This window comes from Ambystoma mexicanum, chromosome 9, assembly GCF_040938575.1.
Source record: "Ambystoma mexicanum isolate Mex_15411 chromosome 9, UKY_AmexF1_1, whole genome shotgun sequence".
NCBI classification, from domain to species: Eukaryota; Metazoa; Chordata; class Amphibia; order Caudata; family Ambystomatidae; genus Ambystoma; species Ambystoma mexicanum.
This window is the reverse complement of record NC_090931.1, coordinates 711,682,145-711,705,195: the sequence shown is the minus strand read 5'-3', so window position 1 is coordinate 711,705,195 and position 23,051 is coordinate 711,682,145. Positions and strand designations below refer to the sequence as shown.

The 23,051-nt window shown below is 48.3% G+C and overlaps 1 protein-coding gene across 7 annotated transcripts in view; it reads right to left on the bottom strand.

The window, feature by feature from the left end:
- Window positions 1-23,051, bottom strand: part of PIKFYVE (phosphoinositide kinase, FYVE-type zinc finger containing) — a 1,728,392-nt gene that overhangs the window by 1,593,737 nt on the left and 111,604 nt on the right. For all 7 annotated transcript variants that reach the window (XM_069615611.1, XM_069615606.1, XM_069615608.1 and 4 more), the window contains one exon: window positions 956-1,000. The gene's annotated coding sequence lies outside the window, so the exon portion shown is untranslated. The remainder of the gene's footprint in view (window positions 1-955; window positions 1,001-23,051) is intronic.

Here is a 23,051-nt window from a genome sequence, read left to right as displayed (position 1 = left end):
TGTTAGCAAGCCAAGAACACAGACACAAACCAAACGTGACCTGACCCAACTCACCTAGAATTTCACTAGTGCACAGATAACGGTTGCATCCAATGCACACACATCAACACTTGAGGGTTCGCATCTTGCCTCTACCACACTCCAAAACACAACCAGCCCACCTCACCCTCTTCCTGCAGGACTAGAGCCGAAAGGTCACCAAAGTGGTATTCATATAAACACAATCTAGTCCGGTCACATTATGATTGAGAACAAATAAAAACTAGTGTAATCAATGAGCGAGCAAACATGAACGATGTACATCAATGCACCCTAATCAAATGGGAGGTGTGGGTAAAGCAACTCCCACAAAAGCTTCCTACAAATACATTTCCCCATGTGTGGGAAGGAAGGGCCACAAAGACCCAGAGGTTTGATGACATCCTTCTCCAGGAAACAAACAATAGTCCTGAAAGGACATTCCGTAGTCTGGATATTTGTGCGCTCAGGTAGCTCATGGCCAAGCCAACTGGAGACTGTGAAAGCGCATGAAGGTAGATTTAGGGTCCCTTTAATAAGTGGTTGCTGTAGTACAAATAAATGCATTTTTCGCCACATGGTGTGACCCTGCGATAGAGTTGAATGGTTCCTATGTTCAAAGGTCTAAAGTGTTTAAAGTGTTTTTCTATCCGATTGCTTAGTTACTTCCTTCTGGCAGAGGAAGGTGATTGGATGCACTGTTTCTAGCACTGAAGAGACTAAATCATCAATGCTAAACAGCCACTATCTATTACTATTGGCTTCTGATTGAATAATGATCACAGGAAACATTCAAATAATTATGAATTGAGGAGTTGGTGTGGCAAAGAAAATGAATCTTTGACAACCACCCTTGCAATGGACCTTATGGCATTACCAGTGTACAGATGTCAAGAACATAACCGCATTGCAAACAGTTAGAAAATAGGGAACTTACTTTGTGTCCTAATTTAGTTGCTTTTGTCCTGAACAACATGAAAGCCTAAAAAAGAAGCAAGATAAGAAATAAATCACATTTTTGTAATGACAGATCAAAGACATCCTTACTGCAAACAAAGTATGTGAGAGAATTAATAACATGAAAAATTGCTTTTTTTTATTATACATTGGCGAAAGAGCAATTTCTGCAATAATGAACCCATGCAGTGATACTGAATGGGTAACAGAAGTAGAAAAAAGCAAGAGGTCATAAACACCATGGTAAAAACAAATAAGTAGATTATTTACATGCCCTTCAATTATTCTGTAACTAATATACTTTAGAAAATGAAAACCATACCAAAGCATTGGTTTTGCGCAAGTGTGCCCCTGGATAGGTGAATCTTTGCACAGAACAAATATAAATTGAAACTGGTGTTGCACACCTTATGGCAGTCATGCCTTCTTCGGGAAGAGGAGGCAGAAAGAATTGAGAGTCTGACCTCTAATGCATCACCTGTAATGACTACTTTAAGACAGTTGAAAACCCCAGTGACTTACCCATATCAGCACAGGCAGCATAGAGGTCGGCCAATCAACAAACCCTGTCCAGCAGGATGGTAATCCGAGAGGTCAACGAAGGGGCATTAGAGATAGGACAGGACCCCAAACAGCAAAGATTGAAGAGCAATCAATACAATCACTGGAATGGGAAGTTCAAAGTGTCAGAAGAGAACTTGAAAACCTTGCTACATCTTGTGACAGGGGTCAGGGCTCAGTCGAGGGAAAACTGGGAATGAACGCTGGGCTAATTGTTCATCTGCTTCTGGGTATCAGGCACCATTCAGTGTGTGGGTGCTACCTGTGGGTAATGAGGAGCTAGTACATAGAGAGCAACACATCTAAATTCCACACACTAGGAAACAAATACATGTTGTCCATTATATATGATCCAGTATGCTTTAAAGATCTTCTAGACATGTCCTAATGCTCCTTTAAACACATTCCCAAACATAGACGCAATGTCACATAGGTACTACGTTTGTATTTTACCAGTTGGTGTGTGGAGACAAATGTTATTGCTACCGACTGCTGATGTCAAGTTAAAAATGCTCTTCTAGGCCACAAGCAGAAGCTATGTAGCTCACTGTTATTTTGTGCCACGATAAACCAAATGAGACACAAAGGCTGAAGAAATGGGAGGTAATCTCACTACCAATCAGACCCCGAGAGCAGGGGTTGAGAAATAGCAGATTGCTGGTAAAAGGTGCCGTTACCATCTAGACTTTAAGTGAGAAGGATTATTGCAATTGCTGAAGCTGCAGATAAGAATACCCTAGTGCCCACCAAATCCCAAATGAGAAATGAGCCCTTAGCTCCAGTTCATACTGAATCTGAAACTGAAATAGTGCATAGACTCCAGATAATCCTCGATGGGAGATTGAATCTGCTAATTGTTCCCTGTAGACCCCAAAAGCTGTCAACTCTGAAAACCATGAAACCTGACAAAAAAGAGACACTGAAAGCTAAGTTTCTGAAAGACTAGCAATCCTGACAAGGAATACAGGCTAGTTAAGACCAACTTGGGAGACTGAATTCCAAGTAGAAACCATGCCATGATTGTGTTACCAATAAAGAACTATTTATTTTCCTGGTTCCCATATTACTTTCACATTTCTGGGTCACAGGCCACTTTAAAAGAAATATCAATTCTCTGTAAAACTGCAAAGCTCTTACGTAACATTGCCTTCTAAAAAGGCAGATCACAGAAGCCTCCAAAGATGCCCAAGTAGCTCAGAGCAAGTAATATAAAGGGTCAATAGTTACAAACCTAATCTTAATAGAGCTTGGAATTCTGGATGACACCCAGCAATTATACATGGCAACCTTATTGTCCCTATTGTGTATACAAAAGTATACACATTAACAAACCGCTCTTCCTTTAACATAAGAATCACTCGCTCCACTCGAACCAATTTCCATCTCTGGAGCAACCCCTAGCCCTGTCCCACCCAACCATCCCAGCACCTCTGCTACACCTAAACCCTACATGTAACCCTTGGGTGCATCTACTGCGCTCCATTGCGTGCCAGCTAGGTTTGCGCTTTATGAATCCCATACATGCATAACTTAATTTTCAAACTGAACAGCAAATGGCATTTAAAAAAGTAATACATATAAGCTTCTTTTTAAAATTTAGAACAATATTTATTGGTAGTTTGTAACTGCCTAATGCAGGAAAGGACAGTGCCCGCTATTCACGGAATTGTTAGACCATAATAAGGGCTGGGGTATCAAATTAGAATATTAAAAAGGGAGTGGGGCATGATCTGGGATGATCTGAGAGAGGACGCTGCTCTGTCTCGCTGGGCCAGATGATGTGAAACAGTGGTTTCTGAGCACATAGGATGCCCATTCTTGGAATGCCTGTGAGGGGAGCCAGGTATAAACATGGTGGCATGTTTTCGGCTCCCCTTGGCCTGGCGTTACTGGGATATGTATCCAGTTAGGTGCCTCTGTGCTGAAATCAAGATGGTGCCCGGATTTTAGCAGCCTGCCCGGAGCACTGAGGAGGCGGCATAGAGCAGGCGGCCTTGACGGCCCCCATTCAGAAACCTTGTGTAGCAGTGGTCCTTAAGGTACCTGTGATACGGTGCAGAGCGAGGCTGGTAGGTGGTGAAGGCCTCGGCTGTAGTGAGAAGACATAAATAAGACACCTGGATAGCAGTTGGTATTCTACTGCGCAATGCCCGCTTTCCGGCGTGCCTGCCTTTATTATTCCTTTGTCTCCGCCCCTTCCTCGCCCTGTCAGGTGGGGTTGGCCTCCCCCTCCTCACACATGACCTGGAGAGTCGGGCACAACCTCACATTCCTCCCAAACTTGCATTTATGAAAACAACAGATTGTTCTTCACCAGGGGTGCAACAGTATCAACAATGTAACTTCTCTGGGTACAGTGGACCACTGTCCTTTCACGGCAGGATCCCTTTGCGATTGTATAAGCCATCCAGTACATAACCGCTCAGTCGTGACAAGGGTTGTAGTTGTTCTCCAAGTGTGTATCGTGTCCCTGTTGAGCTTGCCCTGCCACCAGAACTTTCTCTCGTGTCAGGGTTTTCGTCAGCAGCAGTTGCTTCCCTTGCACCTTCAAGGGTTTCACTTTCTCTTCCGACGTCTCTCGACTGGTGGATCTCCGGCCTGTTTTATTTTGGCTGTTCTGTTGTCTTTTCCTTCCACATCTGTGGTGGCACCTTGTGGAAGTGGGATATGTTGCGGTTGACTGTCTGTTCTCCTCGATGTCACCATACTGTGGTTGGTTTTGACCACTGCCCACAGGCGTGTCTCATAGGGAATTTTAGTTTTCTTGGGGGCCTTCTGTTTCTTACAAGCACAATGTCTCCTGTTAGGAGCTCTCAGTGTTGGGTAAGCCGGGCACGACTTCATTTCTCATTGCGTCATTGACGATTCTGTTCCATTTGCTCACAGTCCACTACGGGTGCTATCCAGTTGGGTTGTAGTGGAGGTTTTGTCTGGATGGACACTCCAAACCTTAGCGCTGCAGAGCTTACTTGCATTGTCGTTTTTGGAGGGCTGGTGGTGAGATTGCAGTAACCAATATACCACCGGGAGCCATGGTTGCTGTTGGTATTTGGCGATCCGTATTGTTTTGTTAAGCGACTCCATGAATCTTTCTGCGTCTCCGTTGGCTTGAGGCCTAGATGGGGTAATTCTTCGGTGCCATATGTTTAGGTTCCCCAGGAAGTTCTTCAGTTCTCTGCTGGTAAAGGGGAGCCAGTTGTCGCTTTTGAGACTTCTTGGCAGGCCATGAGCAGTGAAGATTTTCTCTAGGGCTGTTCTCGTTGAGCTTGCCTCAGTGAATCTGATGGGATCTACGTCAGGGTATTTGCTGAACTCGTCTATGACAGCTAGGAGGTGCCCCTCATTTGCGAAGGTGCACACCCACAGACTCCCACCTCTGTTGATTCCTGGTGGTGTTGGCAATGGGTTCTGGCGCTGACTGAAGCTGTGTGGCCTGGCAAGCTACGCAGGTTTCCACCATGTCGAGTACTTGCTATTGTATGCAGGGCATCCAGACCCGCGGCTGCAGGTAGGCCCGAGTTGTCATCACGCCCTGGTGTCCCTCATGAGGAAGTCGCAGTGCTCGTTCTTCCAACTTAGTGGGCAGGACAATGCGGTGGTCTTTCTGAATGATTCCTTGTTGGGCGATGGTTAGTCGTGAGTATTCCAAATAGGGCCTGGAGCGTCTCCTGGGCTGCTGCGGTTCGGCCTGCTACTCCCGTCAAGAAATGTTTCCAGTCCCCCAATCATACGGTCGCCTGGACTCGCTGAAGGCATGGGTCTTGCCGCGTCTCGTTCGTTATCTCTTCCATCGTCGTCACCTTCGGTCAAGTCCATGCTACGACTTGGCATACATGCTCTTCAGTCTCCTTCACCTGTTCTTCCTTTTGTGACGCGACAAGTAATCACCCGGGTTGTCGGCTCCAGCCCAGTAAGGATGTCTATGTTGAATGGTTGTAGTTGCAGCATCCATTTTTTCCTGCTCATTAGATGGGCACCAGTGGTTTGTGGTCTGTAAACACTTTGCTGGGTTGGCCGAGGAGGTAGAATTGGAAATGGCAGCATCCCCATAAGATCGCTAAGGCCTGCTTCTCAATGTGGAGGTAATTTAGCTTGGTCTTTGTGAGGGCTCTGCTAGCGAAAGCAATGGGATAGGTGTTTCCGTTTGTGTCGACTTGGGTGAGTACTGCTCCAATGCCAACTGGGCTCGCATCAACTAGCAGTTTAGTGCTCCATTGGACATCGAAGAACGCCAGTTTGCTTCTTTGGTGAGTGAATTTTTGATTTGTTGGAATGCTTATTCTTGTTTTCCTCTCCACTCCCAAGGGGTGTGCTTCTTGGTGCGACTTTGTAGTGGGACTGACACATTTGCTAGGTCCGGGATGAATCTGGCACAGTATGTGGCCATCCCCAAGAAGCTTCTGACTTCTGAGACTGAGGTCGGAGCTTTGGCAGTCTTGATGTCGTCGACTTTTGCAGGGTCTGGTGTCTCACCTTCCGCAGTGAAAACGTACCCAAAATATGCTAGTTCATTTTTGCCAAATTCACACTTCTCAGCATGCAGAGTGAGGCCAGCCTCCTCTAGCCGCTGTAGGACGGCACAGAGGCAGGTGTTGTGTTCTTGTTGGGTTGTTCCGTGGATGAGAATGTCAGCACTGACATTGGTGGTACCTGCCAGTCCTTACAGTACCCTCCGGATTTCATCTTGGAATACTTTGGCTGCTGAAGATATTCCAAAGTTGAGCCTGCGGTAACGTCGGAGGCCAAGGTGTGAAGAGAATGTTGTGATATATCTGGATTCCTGTGCCAGGTGTATTTGATGGGAGCCTGAGCGCAGCTCAAGCTTGTTGAAGACCTTGGCACCAGTCGGGTGGTCTACACTGAGCTAGTCGATTGTCGGCGTGATGTGCCGTTCACTGCTTATGGCAGCGTTTGGTAGCCTCATGTATATACAGATTTGTACGGCATTCGGTTTTGGTTTAGGAGTCACCACCATGGGCGATACCCATGGGGTGGGTCCTGACGTTTTCTCAATGATTCCTAGTTGTTCGAGCTTGTCTAGCTCTGCTTTCACTGCTCCTCGCAGGAGAAATTGCACTCTTCTGTGCCATACTGCCCTTGGTAAAACAGTGGGGTCGATGTATTGCTTAACAGTGCACCCTTTTAAGCATCCGTTTCCCTGAAATAATTTGCTGTGTTTCTTCAGTAGCTTGTCGTCTTCTGGGGGTTGATGCTGAATGCAAAGTATCGGAGATTGAGCTTCTCCACTGTTTTGCAGCTCAGCAAAGTTACTATCCCAACTTCAACTACATAGATGTGTGTTCTGCATGGTGTACCAGGTCGGATTTAAACGAGCCAACTACGGGTAACTGCTTCTTGCATCTATATGCAAAGAGTTGTACTTTCAGGTCTCATAGATGGGGGAGGGGGGGGCTTCAATTCTTTGAACCTTGTTAATGGCATCATATTCACTGTTGCCCCCGTGTCAGTTACAACCTTTGTGGGGTTTCTGTCTGCTGCAACTAAACACGTGGGTCAGATGGTCTTCCTTTTGTTTGTGGAATTCTTCCTTCAGTCGACTGCAGAGATTAGGTGAACTCGCTCACTCTTCCTCCTAGGCCGCCGTCCTTGCCGGTTTTGGGATGAATCGCTTTCAGAGGCATCGCTGTCACCGCTTATACTGGTTGCCTCTTGGCTTTCCGCCACTGCACATGCTTTCCCTTTGTTTCACCTGTTGGTCGTGGTTCTGGAAGCTCGCCTGGTTTCTTTTGGGGGCGAGGAGTTAAGGCAGACGGCTGAAAAATGGTTTAATCTCTTGCATTTCGGGTATGTGACACCTAGTGCTGGGCACGGCTCACCTTTATGCCATGTGCCACCCCACCTCTTGCATGTGTCCTGTCGTTTGTATGTTGGCCAGGGGGGCCTGCTGGGGTTCTTTTTCCATTCAGGCCGTGAATTCATTTGCTGCGATGCTCTCTGCGTCTTTTGGGTCATCAATGGGTAGTCAGTTCATGGCAGCTTCCATCGCTGTGGCTTGTTCGTCTGTTCGTTTTGTCGGCCCATGGCTAGAATTCTGTCGAGGGGTGGGTTTTTCTCCGACAGAATGGCTCTACGCAGTTTCTCTGGTGAGATTCCATGACCTGTTGTCGCACTGCGAAGTTTTCATCTGGGAATTCGCAGCCTATGGCCACCTCACAAAAGGCGTGCATGAAAGTCATCGATCCTCTCGCCTGGTCCTTGTCCGTTCATACTCATTTGGAAGCGCTCATAGTCTGGGTTTATTTCCAGCTTGAACTTACTGTTTAGTGCTGCCTTGGCTGCTTCATAATCAGTGATTGCTCCTCAGTCTGGTAGTGTGTTGAACAGCTGGAGGGGAAGCGTGCCTCAGGTTGAGCAGGAGTATAATTCTCTGTTCTTCTGCTTCCAGGATCTTCTTGCTTTAATGTGGAGTTCAAATGATTGAAGCCATATCGCCCATCTCAGAGATGGCCCTGTTGCATATGGGTCAAGCGGGCGTGCGAAGAAAAGAGAAAGGCAGCGGCACGACAGAACGGAGAAGATCAAAGAAGAACAATTAATCATAGAGTAATGGAAGAAAGAAAGCATGGTTCGTTCGACATAGACCAAATGAAGGGGGTAGAACAACAATGTCGAGGGCATACATGGTCACAGGCGGCTGATGGCTGCGAGTCCTCGGAAGGTGGGGTTAGAGAAGACCGGCACCGAAGCCTCCCGGCCGTACCCGCTCCCCTATACCCGAGAAATATACTCTCATGTCAGCAGGGTAACATCAATCAGACCAGTTATGCTCCCCAACAGCCGATGGATTACCATCGAGCAGTTCCGTTCACATGGCAGTGGAAAGCTGCGACAGAGAAAAACGTGGGAGTACTGGATTACGGAGAACCCCGCCAACACTCACCTTTCATTTCTCGTTGCAGAGGTCCAGCGACTGCGGCGGTGTTGGCTCACGTGGAGGCCGGCGTTCCTTTCGGTTGTGTGGGCTTGGCGGACCAGGCATGGAGGCAACCTTCGTTACGAGAGAAAGGGGTCGGGACTTATGGGAACTTTTATAGACTACCTGCACAACACCTCCCTGATTGGTTCACAACACTCCAGCCCCTATATAAGGTGGAGACAAATGACGGACGGTGTGTGTCTTCTCCATTTCCTTGCAGTAACCCGAGAGAGAAGGAGCACCCGAGACGCTGTGGGTTTATGAGAACTAGCTACACCTTTGTGAAGCCTCATCCTTACTACAGAAGAAAGAAGTAATCTTTATTAAGAACCTTTTAAGTTGAAGCAGTTATCTCTGCACCCTGAATAAAGGTTTTATTTTTGGTTCAACAATCCTTGCTGCCAGGTCTCATTTACAGGGCGCATAAAGGCTCCACACGTAGACTTGGGGTTTGGTATGGGCCCATCTTGATAATAATCAGCCCTCCTCGTGCTTCTGGGCGTCCGTCTTCCAGTGTTGCTTCCTGAATGGCTTTGCAGGGTTTGCTGGTGTCAGAGGTTTGGTTGGGCTGGTGGGTTTGCAGGTGTGTTGGTGTGCTGCAGCACGTGTAGGAACGTTTGCAGTGTTTCCTTCTTCCCTCTTGCTGTGCTGGCTATGTTCTTTTTAGTTCCAGTATTCTGTTTTTTTGGTATGCCTCCATCAACGTTATCGATTTAATTTATTTCTTCCCCACTAGGTGGGTGATGGAGTTCGAATGATTGTATAGCCTGTGCCGTGCGCTCAGGCAGGGTGCGTGTGTTACCGGCAGCGGATCTGGGGAGGTGCTCCACTTCCACCCGTCAGTGTTGGGAGTGCTGTGTGGGCTGTATCAGGGATTTACTCGCGTTGCATGCGAGCTTGGATTTAAGCCAAGCCAAGAAGCGTTGTGAGCTTCTAGGTTCTGCTGGTTTCCTTTGATCGAGGGATGGGCCAGATGCCTGGGATTATGTTGTCGCTCTGCCACCTGCACAACCGGGGTGGGGCGCAGACCTGGTCTACGCAAGGGTTGGGCTCTGTCACGTCACCATTGTGATACACTGCAGACTGAGGCTGGTAGGTGGTGAAGGCCTTGGCTGCAGTGAGGACATAAATGAGACCCCTTGAGACCAATTGGTAATCTACTGCACAATTCCCGCTTTCTCATGTAGAGCCCTGCAGTCATGGCTGGAAGGGAATTGCAAAACAAAAGATAGCTAGAAGGTTTAGAATAAATCTTAACCTCTGGCAACCCTCCAGACCATAGTTCTTCACCTGCCAAGCCATTACAAAAGGGGAAAGACCATGAATTGAAGCAGGCTCTGCCCAGACTATGACGGGTTCAGCTGGTGAAGCGGGCAACTATCCTTTACACTGCATCCCTGGCGTCCCTGTGGTGCTACCAGGGGATGAGTCCAGCAAATCGTTGCTGATGGTGGCTGGAAGTTGTGGCATATTTGGAGACTTCAGAGTCGTCTGAGGGACTAGTAGCAAAGGTGAGCCTTGGACTGTAGCTTTGGTTGCCCTGTTGCAGTGTTCTTTTTCCTCGTATGTGGGAGTCATCTCAGCCTTTTGCTGTGGGTGCTCTGTAGAGCAGTGTCCCTTACCACTGAGATGCTCTCCTGTGTCATATTGGACACATGAATAGGGTTTTCTTTACCGCACCAACGATTGATTGTGCGGGGCGATACTCGTTTCCTGCCGGCTCTGCTCCCCTCACCTCTGTGACAATGGTGAAACAGGCTAAGAATCCTAGGAGCAGTGATATTGCGATCATACTCTAGTCTCAGGACAAGGACAAGCCTGGGAAGGTCAATATGGCGGTGGCTCAGGTGTACTGCCCTCAATACAAAGGGAACGACATGGCACTGCCTGCTACTAAACTTGACTTGGCAAATCTCTTGGCGGAGAGGAAGAGAGAATTCCAGAGTAGTATGGCCGAGCTACCGTCCAAAGTAACTACATTCGACGAAGAGTTATGGAGGCCAATCACTGTATTGGCGAGATTGAGGATTTAATCTGTGAGCAGGAGTCTTCTGAGACATCCCAATGCCTGTTGTACCTGGTGTGAAGATGCAAGGCGCATGAAAGCAAACTAGAAGACACAGAAAACTGCTTGAGGCAGAACTAAATCCGGCTGCCAGGTGTTCCTGGTTGTGTGAAAGATACTGATTGACAGATTATGTCTGGGCTCTCATGCTATAGCTTCTTGGCCTCCCTGACGATGCACCAATAGAGCTGGATCGTACCCATCACCTTCGTAAGGCTGCCGGAGATGGAGAGGACGCACCTCCTGACGTTATCAGTTGAGTTAACTTCTTCTGACTTAAACAGAACATGATGGAAGCTGCGCACCATTTACTGGATCTGACCTTCTGTGGCACTAACACAATTTGCATATGGTGTTTCCCCTTTTGTAATGGCCTGGCAGGCGAATAACAATGGTCTGGAGGGTTGCCCAGAGCAATGCCAGAGGTTTGGATTAATTTCAAACTTTCCAGCCATCAACTCTTTTGCATTGCGCAAGGCAGTTCATGACATTCATCAGAGTGTGGATGCAAACACAAAAGTGTGAGCGGTAAAAGGAAAAACCTTAGAGTCAGGGGTGCAGCAGCTAGAAATAAAGCACCGGAGTTATATTTGGATTTGCTGGGAATTGGTGTTTGCAGCAGAGCTGGTGCTGAATCCACTTCTCTATTTGCTGGAGCGAGTTTCTCCATTAACTGGATGATGAAGGGAAGGCTGCTGGCTGGACAGTTTGGGTGTATCTGATTGTTACGCTCCGGCAGCGCTGCTCTCTCCAGTCTCCCTCGGCATTGACACCGGCTCACACAGTCCGGGGAAAGACACCGGTGTGGCAGCATTATCGGTTTCCATGGAGACTGTATGGACGCCGGCATCGGTATCGGCCGTGTCAGCTGACACGATCAGTACGCACAACGCGTACACTGCTGCTCCGCCCCTTGCTTTCTTAACCCGGCTCCTCTCGGGGCTCGGTGCTGCTAATTGTAGTCTACACGTATCCTTACGTGTTTAGCCCCTGAGCTAATTTCCTTATTCAATACCTTCCAACGTGTTTTCCCTGGTTTTCGACTTTGCCTTCCATTCGGACTGATTACAGCTGTTGGTCTAGCGGTGCGTGTGTCTACCCCGCTCTTTTATTTGATTGATACCTCTGTCTGTCTTATCAACACAGCAGAGGGATACATCATAGAAAAGAGCCCCTCTTTTGAGGAAGTCTAATTCACTGAAATCAGGGTAGCTGAGGTCGAGACTGGTTGCTCCGAGAATTCCACCACTTCTGATCCTTGGTGTGGTGAGTAACACTGATTTATTTCAAGAGAGGGTTAATGATTGCATGCTTAAGATATTGGGGTAAAATCAGTCTTAGAAAGCTTTGGAAAGCTTTTTTGGTTGCAAGAGAAATATTTCGATAAGTGTAGAGATGTTGCAACAGAGCAGTAGCTTAGCAATTATCTCAAAGGCAATTCACACAAAGGCAAGTGCTCAATTGAGGGGCTACCAAAGCCTAGATCCTAGAGATGGTAGTATTTTAAGAGCCCAATAAGGCTTATAACGAGAGAAGCTTTATTGGAGGGGCCTTCCACTTCACGGTTTTAAAATGAAGACCAGAGGACATTTAGGAACCAGAAAGATTAAGTTTGGCTTGCAAAGTCCTTCATGGTCAATCTTTAACAGAACAATCTCAGGTAGTTGGCACCAGTTTCAGTTTACCTAGGACAATGCTGGCATACAGTTGTGCACAGGCTTCACCTCGCTTTGTGTTGTACTATTATTCATACACACGTGTTTAGCACTGAAAACACACGCAGGCCATTTGCTATCGGCAATAGATGGGCTACAGAAAGGCCAAAGGCGTGAAGTGGGTGCCATAACCATCCTAATTAGCGAGTGTTCACCAGCTCCTCTTCCAGTTTGCAAACATCCAGCAACCTAAATGAAAGGTTTAATAATAAAAAATAAAAAAGGCGTGGTCCCTCGTTTTCACCAGAAGACCGATTTAAATGAAGTAGCAAAACGCCCATGGCACCACATTACCTGCCACATGCCCAGAAACAAAGCAATTGATTGCCAGATAGATGGAAATCCTCTCATATATTTTTTTCTCTCCCTCTATCCATCTCTCTATCCATCTCTCTCTCTCTCTATATATCCATCTCTCTCTCTATATATATCCATCTCTCTCTCTCTATCCATCCATCTCTCTCTCTCTCACCATCTCTCTCGCTATCCACCTCTCTCTATCCATCTCTATCTCTCTTTTTAGGGCCACGCCAATCATTCTGAAGAACATTCCAAATAATTGTCTGGCTAGACCCACGTTTTTGCAGAATGTTCTAAACGAACAGGGCAAATGGGATTTTCAGGAAAGTTGCTCATTTTAGCTACAGCTCACATTTTATGTTGAGGCCGTTTGTGCTGCTTTAAAACTGCGCGTTTATTTTGAGGGCACACAGCGATCCAAAATGGAAACATTTTACGGGCACATTGAAATGTATATGTTGCTAGAGAGTTTGCTTTTTTGCTTTCGTGTGGCTATGTGATAACTTTTTGTTCACAAACAAACTGAACAAGGACACTGTGAATAATGCCCAAGTTATTTCTTCTTTGTGACAAAGTTATCAGTACAATCTGTTTTCCTCACAAAATAGGACACACGTGCTAGCAAAACTCAAATCGTTTCTCATTCTTGATAAACTTTTACGAATCAAATTTGTAGCCAAACACAACCACCCAGAGACCATCACAATACATGATAGCAAATTTAAGCACCCTTTGGCAGGAGGGAAAATATCAATGTTTAAAATGCAGTGATACACGAAGAGCAGTCCATTGTTCTAGGGCCTATACCGCAGGCACCAGCGGAGTAGATGATGGAGCTGGGGGCAGGGCGAGTGGTCAAGCTCCATTCGCAATCACTCATTCTGGTGACAGGGAAGGAAACAAGTGAAGTAAGCCCGAGAAGCTCAAGAGGTATTTTATTTTTTGTATTTATTAAGTGCCTTTGGTTATTAACTAAACAACCTTTCACACTGAAAATAAAACACACAGGTCATTCATACATTACATAATACCATTAAAATACAATCCATCATTAGAAAACAACCACAAAACGTCATAAACTAAAACAGCCTAAGCTTCAGTGTGGTACACTGGCTCGTTAGGCAAAACCAATCAGAAAACCTAACAATTAAAAAGGAAAAAACAACATATCATCACTTCTAATTAATTAAATTGCTAATACAGGTAGAAATACACATCACTACCATGGACATCTCTGCTCACAGTGACTCCTTACTTTAACTGGCCAGACTTTCTACCGTGTCCTTTACCCTGAGCCATATGGGATAGGCGGATGATGTAATAACAAGCGACTCGGCCCCATATAATACTCCAGAACTGCTCTGTCCCCTTTCGATCAAATTTAGCGTACTGCTTTTCATCAAGCGCGCTCAGGGCTATACACTGCGTCAGTAAATATCAGACTGTTGCCACTTTTAGCTTACTGAGACAAGTATGCTCACTCAAAGGAATGCCCTTCCACACACCAGTGTTTGCAAATACCGGGAGTATGTCAAAACGCAAGTAAAAAATAAATCGACTCAAAGCAGGTAAACGCAGTTGAACTGGTTACTTGCGGGGGCTCTGCGCATAAACATCCCTTGTGGCGCATAAAGAGCATACATGCGTAATTCGGCCAGCCTCGCCAAAGAAGTCACTCGGTCTTAACCACATGTTTTTGATCCCAGTCTGCTCAAAAACAAGGGCACCTCTTGTTCCGACAAGCAAAACAGATTAATAGCCCAGCAATGAGGCAGCACAGAGGACCCAAAGTCCTTCAACCACGTGCTGCCAGAATGACGTTTAGCATTAGCTATCCTACAATTAAGAGCGAATCATTAACACTTGCACAGGATTTAATAGGTACCCAGAACTTACAAATCGTCATTTTCCATATGGACAACCGATAAGAAGCCCAATTCCAATCTTATGGACGCCACGGGTACACATACCGGAAGTCCCAGTAACGAGTGCAAAATGTTCGCCTCTAATTTGGGCAACCAGGATAAAGCTTTTTCTGGAAAAACCTCCAAGGCGTACATAATCGCTGGGATGATAGATACTTTATATGTAATAAGCTTGGCTTCAATTGAGCGACCACTACAATTATTTGTTACATTTCTAATGGCCAGCCATTTTTTCCAAATTTTCAGGGGAAGAATATCCGCCAAGTACAAAAAAGTAAGGGAGGCCTTCATGTAAATACCTAAATACTTATAAGTGTGTATTTGTTCCAAACAGTGATTGTTAAAATGCCAACTAAAACATGCGCCGCCATGGGCTTTCTTTCCAATGGTCATCATTTTCGTTTTGGCTATACTAATAGTGGGATCATTCATTTCCGAATAATTATAAAGTGCATTTACAGTGCGCTAGAGGTCTATGGGGGTCCTGTTCAGTATGACAGTATCGTCAGCATAAGAAGTAATTAATTACCTGGTTACCAAAATGAAGCAGAGAATTTTGCGCGCAGACTTCAATGCTGTATCTAAATCGGCCACATACAAATTAAAGAGCACATCCCTGCTTTAGCACTACATTGGCAGCATAGGACGTAGAAAGGGCGCCCTCTTGAGATAACCCAACTCTAACATGAGTGTCACTATGCAGCAGCTTTAGAAAGTAGCGCAGTGAAGGATCCATACTCCACCTTAGTAGTTTAGCCCATAATTTGGAGTGTATAACGCTATTGAAGGCTGTGCTACAATCCACATTGCAGAGATGCAACAAAGCCTCTGGGCAATGTAGGGTATCAGATATTAATGTAAGGAGCCCTTCCTTAAACCAGTCCGGTGTTTATACAAAAACACTTTTTGCCTTAGTCCAAGCTGATAACATTTCAAGTAAAAGGTTACCAGAAACCTTGGCGCTGCAATCTAACATTGCCAGAAGCCTGTAGCAATCTGGCTGCAAACAGTATGGAGTTACGTCATGAACTGGGAAGATCTACCGAAAAAAGAACCAAGCAGTATCAGTGCACAACAATTTTCAGAAGTCAAACTATTCAAATGTTGTTGTTAAATTAAAGAAAGTTTGAGGTGCAGCGGAGGAACTGTGGTCCTGGCACAGAACCACCAAAATGTTTTAATAGCCAACATTGTTGAACAAAACAAAATGCAAGTCTGCTTTCTGTGGCTGACACGTTTCGAGGATTGTACCTCTTCTTGAGCCTTACGGACTGCAAAGAAAATATCACACAAAGAGACAGGTCATGCTCATGTTCATTAAGACGTGGAGTACAATTTGCACAAAAAGAGAGCCACTATCAATGCATTAAACCATTCATTGGATATAAATCATTCAATCACGGAGCCATCTGAAAGTGACCCGGTAAATAGGTGAATCAAGAAACAAGGGGTGTTGCACCCTAACAAAAGGAGTTAAAGAATATTCACTCCTAACTGCGATACAGAGGCCGCCCTTACAGTGACCAACTATCGGGGGAACTAGATTAGCGAAAGAGCACAGTATAGCCATCCAATACAAAAGGGTTGATCAGCCATGTTTCCTGGAGGAAAAAAGATTAGTATTCATGAGCTCCTTACGGCCCGCAGAATTAAATAGGAAGGAACGGTAACCATAAGAATTCCATGAGAGAGTGGTAAAAAGAGCATTCAGGGGAGCACAAGGTCAACCAGAATGATCGAGAACCTTAACCAAGTACCAATTGCTCGCGTTTGTGCGAGGTTATAGTCGTTCTGAATTTCAGGAATTACATGATTATTATATTGACCAAAGTGGGCTAAGGTGCTATACTTCCCTGCGCACAGACGATTGGGAATTCAATCTCTGACTGGGGGAGCAGAAGGAAAAAAACAAAACAAAAAGCCCATCAAAACCCAGCTTGTGTAAATAATTAGCATTGTTAAAAATACGCTCCGCCACAAGAGGAGAAACGCATGTGACCAAGGCCCAATTTGTGTAGCTATACACCAAGGTCAATTTATGTTCACAGAGGAAATACCACACAATCAGGGACAAGATGAAGAAGTTCAGGTAACCAAGATCAGTTTAAAAAAGGACCATCTGCCGTTGGGTCATTTTCTGCTATTTTAATATATTAAGAGGCAACTTTCCCTAGAGGGTCAGCTACTTGATTTCCCCTATGGGCAGATGGTGCACACAGAGCTTCAACTCGCAAGAACTAGGTAGAGCATTTGTTTTTAGGACCATCCTTCGCCACAACCAGGCCATCAGATTGCTAGTTTAAAGGGTGATGTAATTAACAAATTCATTATTCACCCAAAGGCCCCTGTGAGTTGCTAGCAGCAGACTGAGTAAAACAAGGAATATTTTGATCAAGTACAATGTTAAGATCCTGCTGCATGTGTAGTGTTATTAACAAACAAGCTATTGCAAGGCATAAGGTAATGAGGCCCCAAAGAACAAGTTACTTTCTTATCTGGTAACGTTCTTTCGATGGGATGGTCCGACGACGTATTCCATATCTATGACTGGTAATGTCCGCAGCTGTGCTCCTTCGGAAAATCTTTGACGTCTGCGTCCTGCGTCGATGACGTCGATGCGCCGTCCCCGAGGACCTCCTCCGACGGCCGACGTCACCCGATGTGATAAGTAGGACGCACGACGCCCATAGCTTCAGTTATAGTTTTTTCCCAGAACGTGTGCCACCAGTTTTCTGCCAGTCAGACACACAAGGCCTTGTGGAACGCAAGCTGCAATCGCAAAAGAAATTCTGCAGAAGGGAAGGCAGGGAGGGAGCGATATGGAATACATTGTCGGACCATCCCATCGAAAGAACGTTACCAGGTAAGAAAGTAACTTGTTCTTCGAGGGGATTGGGTCCTCCAACGTGTTCCATATCTATGACAGACTCCCAAAGCAGTACCAAGCAAGGAGGTGGGAAAGAATTTAGAATACCAAATAAGCATGCCCAATCAAATTGCGGAATAGAGAACTGCCTTGCCAAAGGCCAGATCTTGCCCTCTAATGGAATCGAGGGAGTAGTGACGTACAAAAGTATGTACTGAAGCCCAGGTGGCTGCATCACAGATGTGACGAATAGGAACTCCCCTCTCCAGGGCAGTAGACGCAGCAACTCCCCTGGTAGAATGGGCCCGCAAGCCAGCCGGAGGGTCCTTACCCGCCAAGCGGTAACACTCGGAGATAGCTAAAATAATCCAACGAGACAAAGTCTGTTTCGTCACAGCTTGTCCCAAACGCTTTCCAGTGTAACCAATGAAAAGTTGATCGTCCACTCTGACCCGGGACATGCGCGAAATATAAAAGCTCAACGCTCTCCTAGGATCAAGCCTATGGAGCCTCTCCTCTTCCTTACCAGGATGTGGAGGAGGATAGAACGCCGAAGAAAAGAAGGACAAACTCTAAGGACAACCCTGTCCTTCTGAAACACAGTGAAGGGTGGCTTAACTGAAAGTGCCTGTAACTCACTCACTCTGCGAGCTGAAGTAACCGCAACCAAAAACACAGTTTTCAGAGTCAACAGCCTCAAAGAGCAAGAATGTAAAGGCTCAAACGGAGCAACCATAAGAAACTTAAGAACAACGTTCAAATCCCAACCTGGCACCAAAAAAGGTGACGAGGGAACACATTAGTGAGCCCTTTCAAAAACTGCGAAATTAAAGGAATCTTAAAATAGGAACACTCTTCAGACGAGCGCTTAAATATGGACAGCGCCGCCAGGTAACCTTTAATGGTCCCCACTTGCAAGCCCCTGTGGGACAAAGAAAGCAAAAAAAGACAGAACCATGGGAATGTCACATTCAAAAGGATCCACATTCTGAACTCTGCACCAGTCGCAGAACTTTCTCCAACGGCAACGGTACAGAGACTTTGTTGCCGGCCGCCTGGCCTAGAGCAACACCTCCATCACGTCTTCAGGGAGGTCCCAATCCTTATACCTCAGAAGCCAAGCGTGAAGATTGAGGGATCTGACCTCTGGATGGAGAACCTGACCCCCCTCCCGTGAGAGCAGATCGTCTCGTTAGGGAAGTCGACGTGGAGGGCAGATGGACAAGTCTAGAAGGTCCGGGTTCCACGTCCTCCGGGCCCACGCCGGAGCAATGAGGATCATCCGGGAACCGAACCTCCGTAACCTCCGCAGCACTTGCGGGATGACGGGAACTGGAGGAAACGCGTACAGCAGTGGGAATGACCACTCCACCACGAACGCGTCTCCTAAGGCTCCTTTTGGAGGAAATTCTCGCGAGCAAAACCTTTCACACTTCCGGTTGACACTGGAGGCAAAGAGATCCACTTGAGGGATCCCCCAAAGGGCGAAGATCTGCAGGAGAATCTCCTGAGCCAGCTCCCACTCGTGAAAGATCGAGCTGTGCCTGCTCAGAGCATCCGCCGTCTCGTTGTCGTCTCCGGCCAGATGAACAGCCGAGATCGAAACTTCCTGCTGGATGGCCCAGAATTCGAGCTGCAAGTGACCCTGCCCCCCACCCCTTTTTGTTGAGGTAGTGCATGGCCACCGTGTTGTCCGTTAGAATCAGGACACTCTTTCCGCGCACAGTCGGCAGAAAAGCCTTCAGGGCTAGCCTGACGGCCCTCAGCTCCAACAGATTGATATGGAGTCTGGACTCCGACGGAGACCAACGACCGCTGACTGTCAAACTCGTTGGCATGAGCTCCCCATCCCGTGAGGGATGCGTCCGTCACGATCGTCACCTCCGGCCAGGGCAGCCAAAATGGGGCCTCCTTCATCAGATTACCCTCGACGGCCCACCACAGAAGGTCCCAGGCCACCGAGGGCGGCACCTGAACAGGGTCCGACAGCCTGCCGGAGCACTGAGACCACTGGAGCTTGAGTGCCCACTGCAAAGATCTTATCCGCAGACGAGCCTCTGGCACCAGAAGAATGCAGGATGCCATGAGGCCGAGCAGTCTCAAGAACTCGGACACTGGGAGATCCTGGGCAAATTGAAACTTGTGCACCATCTGCTGAATGTGAAGAGCCCTCACCTGAGGAGGAAAACGCTGCCCCAGGGATGTGTCGAGCACTGCTCCGATGTACTGGAGCCGCTGCGTTGGTGTCAAATGGGACTTCTTTAAATTGAGGGAGAAGCCCAGCCTGTGAAGGGAGTGGCAGGTGACGGACAGATGATCCAGGACTTGCTCGGGAGAGCTCCCCCTTATCAATTAATCATCCAGGTAGGGGTAGACGTGAATCCCCTTTCCTGAGATGCAATGCCACCACCACCATGAGCTTGGTGAAAACCCTTGGGGCGGAGATCAATCCGAACGGCAGGACCCGAAACTGAAAGTGCGAGTCGCCAACCGCGAACCTCAGGTACTTCTTGTGCTTGGGATGGATCGGCACATGGAAGTAAGCATCCTTGAGGTCGAGAGACACCAACCAGTCCTGAAGTTGAAGGGCCTGGAGAACTTCTGAAAGAGTCACCACCTTGAACTTGTCCTTCCTGAGGAGTTTGTTCAAACCGCGCAAGTCCATGATGGGTCTCAATCCCCCGTCTTTCTTTGAAATCAAAAAATAAGGGGAATACCATCCCTTGTTCCTCTCCGCTACAGGCACCAGTTCTATGGCGCCTTTCTCCAGCAGGGCTTGAATTTCGTGCGCAAGGAGCGGATCCGGACACTTCAAAGAGAGGTTCCCTGGTGGATTGTCGTGAGGCCTCTGCCGAAAAGGAAGACAGTAGCCGTGGGTTATGATCTCCAGAACCCACACATCCGAAGTAATGGCTTGCCACTCTACAAGATGCTGCGCCAGCCTTCCCCCAACTGGCGATCCATGGGACCTGGCCTCATGACTGAGTGGTAGCGGCTGCGGCGTTGCCTGAGGTTAAAGAGGCAACTGCCCGAGCGGCCTTGGCACCTCGAGTACCTTTAGTTCCACCTCTGGCACTCTTACGATGGCCTCTTTGACTGCTAGCTCTCCTGGCTTTACTGAAGGACGAGTAATAGCGAAAGGAACCTCCCCTCCATTGCTGTCCCCTAGGACGAAAAGGCAGAGGTTGGCGAACTGCAGCGCCCAACGACTTCGCTGCAGCTTTGGAGGTCTGCAACCTCTCAAGGCTCTCGTCAGCCTTGCTGCCAAAAAGGTGTTCACCGTCAAAGGGCATGTTGAGGAGCCGGGACTGCACATCAGGAGCGAACCCAGACTTCCGCAACCACGCAAACCTGCGCATTACGGTGCTCGCCGCCATGGACCGGCTGACACAATCCGCAAAGTCCAAACCCGACTGAACGGCCTCGCACATAGCATCCTTGCCATCCTGAACCATAGCAAGGAAACCATCCCGTTCGTCCCCTTCGGGAATATGTTCAGCCGCTAATGCAACACAGTTCCACAGAGTGTGTGTGAAACGAGACAAGGCACATATGGAGTTGGCCGCCTGAAGTGCCATACCCCCTGAAGAAAACACTTTCTTCGCCCAGCCGTCAAAACGTTTGTCATCCCTATCCGGAGGGATGGTAGGATACGACGCCTGCTTTGCCGGGGCCGTAGCCGCCTGCACCACCAAACTCTCCGGAGTGGGGTGCCTAGACAAGTAACAGGGGTCGCTACTGGCTGGACGGTATTTTCGCGACAAAGGCTTGCCCACTGCCGGGAGACTCTCCGGAGCAGTCCAAACCGCTGCCACCCTTCTCTGCAGAGCCATATGAAAAGGCAAAACCGGGTCAGTGGGGGGACCGAGATCAAGGATGTCCGTGAGATCATCCTGAACGAGCTCCCCTGGGGGAGCTGACCAACCCAAGTACTCTGTGACCCGAGACATAAGGCGCCGATATGAAGAATTGGCATGAGTGCCAGGCTCCGGCCTACAAAAAAACTCCACCTCCGGAGAGGTGTCCAGTCCACTGGCATCATGCAGCGACTGCCGCAGATCATCAAACTGGCTATGGCCCGAGATAAGTTCATCTGGAACCATAACCGGAACCAAGCCCCCATCAGAGCCGTCATCACCCTCTGAAATGTACTCCAGGCGGGGAGAGGAAGACCTCTGTGGACCAAAGCAGTGCCTGACCTTAGTCATAGCCTTTCTAGGGGCAAACCCTGTGACACGGGGCCCCTCCGACACCACCGCCTCAAAAGACGTCGAGGGCGCCAAACGAGTCGGTGCCGGCGTCGACAGAAAAGGCGTAGACGTCAGCTGCAGCGCCGCCAGCATTGGCGGCGTCGACACGGGCCTCGAAGCCGGAGCTCCGAGCGTGTCTCTTGGTGACCTAGGCGCCGACGGTGTCGACGACCCCCTCGGAGGCGCAGCCTCGAGAGAAATCGTCGACGACCTCCGCACCACAGGCGTCGACGTCTTCTTCGAAGACGGCACAGGATCACGCGGTCTCGAGCGCATCGAGGACCGGGACCTGGAACGGTCATGGCGAGAACGGCTACCCTTGTCCGAGCGGGACCTCTCCCGCGAGCCGTGCTGACCACCCGAGCCCGAAGGCGTACGGGCGCTGTCTCTCGACCGGTGCCGACCGACCCCACTCGGAGGAGCAGACGGACTGGTGCCCTGTGATTCAAGAATCGCTAGCATCTGCTTCCCGAAGGAAGCCCATTCCTCCGGTGTCGCTTGCATTGAGGGATAAGCGACCCGCCGACGGGCGGAGTCCTCGGAAGAGGATGGGGAAGGCGACCTATGCCGGCGCTTCCGGGAATGCCGAGAGACCATCTCTGGACCCCACTGGACTTCCGACGATGATGCGGAGAGTCATCCCCTCGAGTCATCCGTCGAAAGCCCCGCAGGCCTCGACTTCCGGGGCTTAGACACCCGGCCTACCGACAGCTTCCTCTTGCGTTCCCGCAAGCCCTTTGCCGTGAGCGACTGGCAGTCAACACAGTCGTCCGTATCTTGGGCCTCCCGGAGGCACCAGAGGCAGGCGTTGTGCGAGTCCGTGACCGACATCTTGGACCCACAGTCCCTGCAGTTGTTGAAGCCCGGACGCGGGGTTGAAGATGAGAAAGACATCGCCACGAACAGGTCTTCACAACAAACCGAACAGGTTCAACGAACCGAGAATTGAAAACAGCAAACTCCAACGAGTCGAGGCGTACCGAGATTCACAAAGCGAACACGTTCGCGGAAAAAACGGAACTGAGGCTATGGGCGTCGTGCGTCCTACTTATCACATCGGGTGACGTCGGCCATCGGAGGAGGTCCTCGGGGACGGCGCATCGACGTCATCGACGCAGGACGCCAAAGATTTTCCGAAGCAGCACAGCTGTGGACATTACCTGTCATAGATATGGAATATGTCGGAGGACCCAATCCCCTCGAATTAGGCACTCCATTTACCCCACTTGAAGGCTGAACAAGTGTTGGACCACGAAACATACCCCCCCCCTCAATCAAGAGGGGCGTGGCAGTAGCCTCAAGCTAGGTCTGAGTAGAGGTGGTATTGGTAATAGGTGGACAAGAAAAGAGCATGCATTTGTCCATTGGACCCTGAAGTAAAACGTGTCTGGTAGTTCCACCAGGCATTTCATTGGAGATGACATAATTAACAACTGCCTTTTACTCGAGTTGAGGCT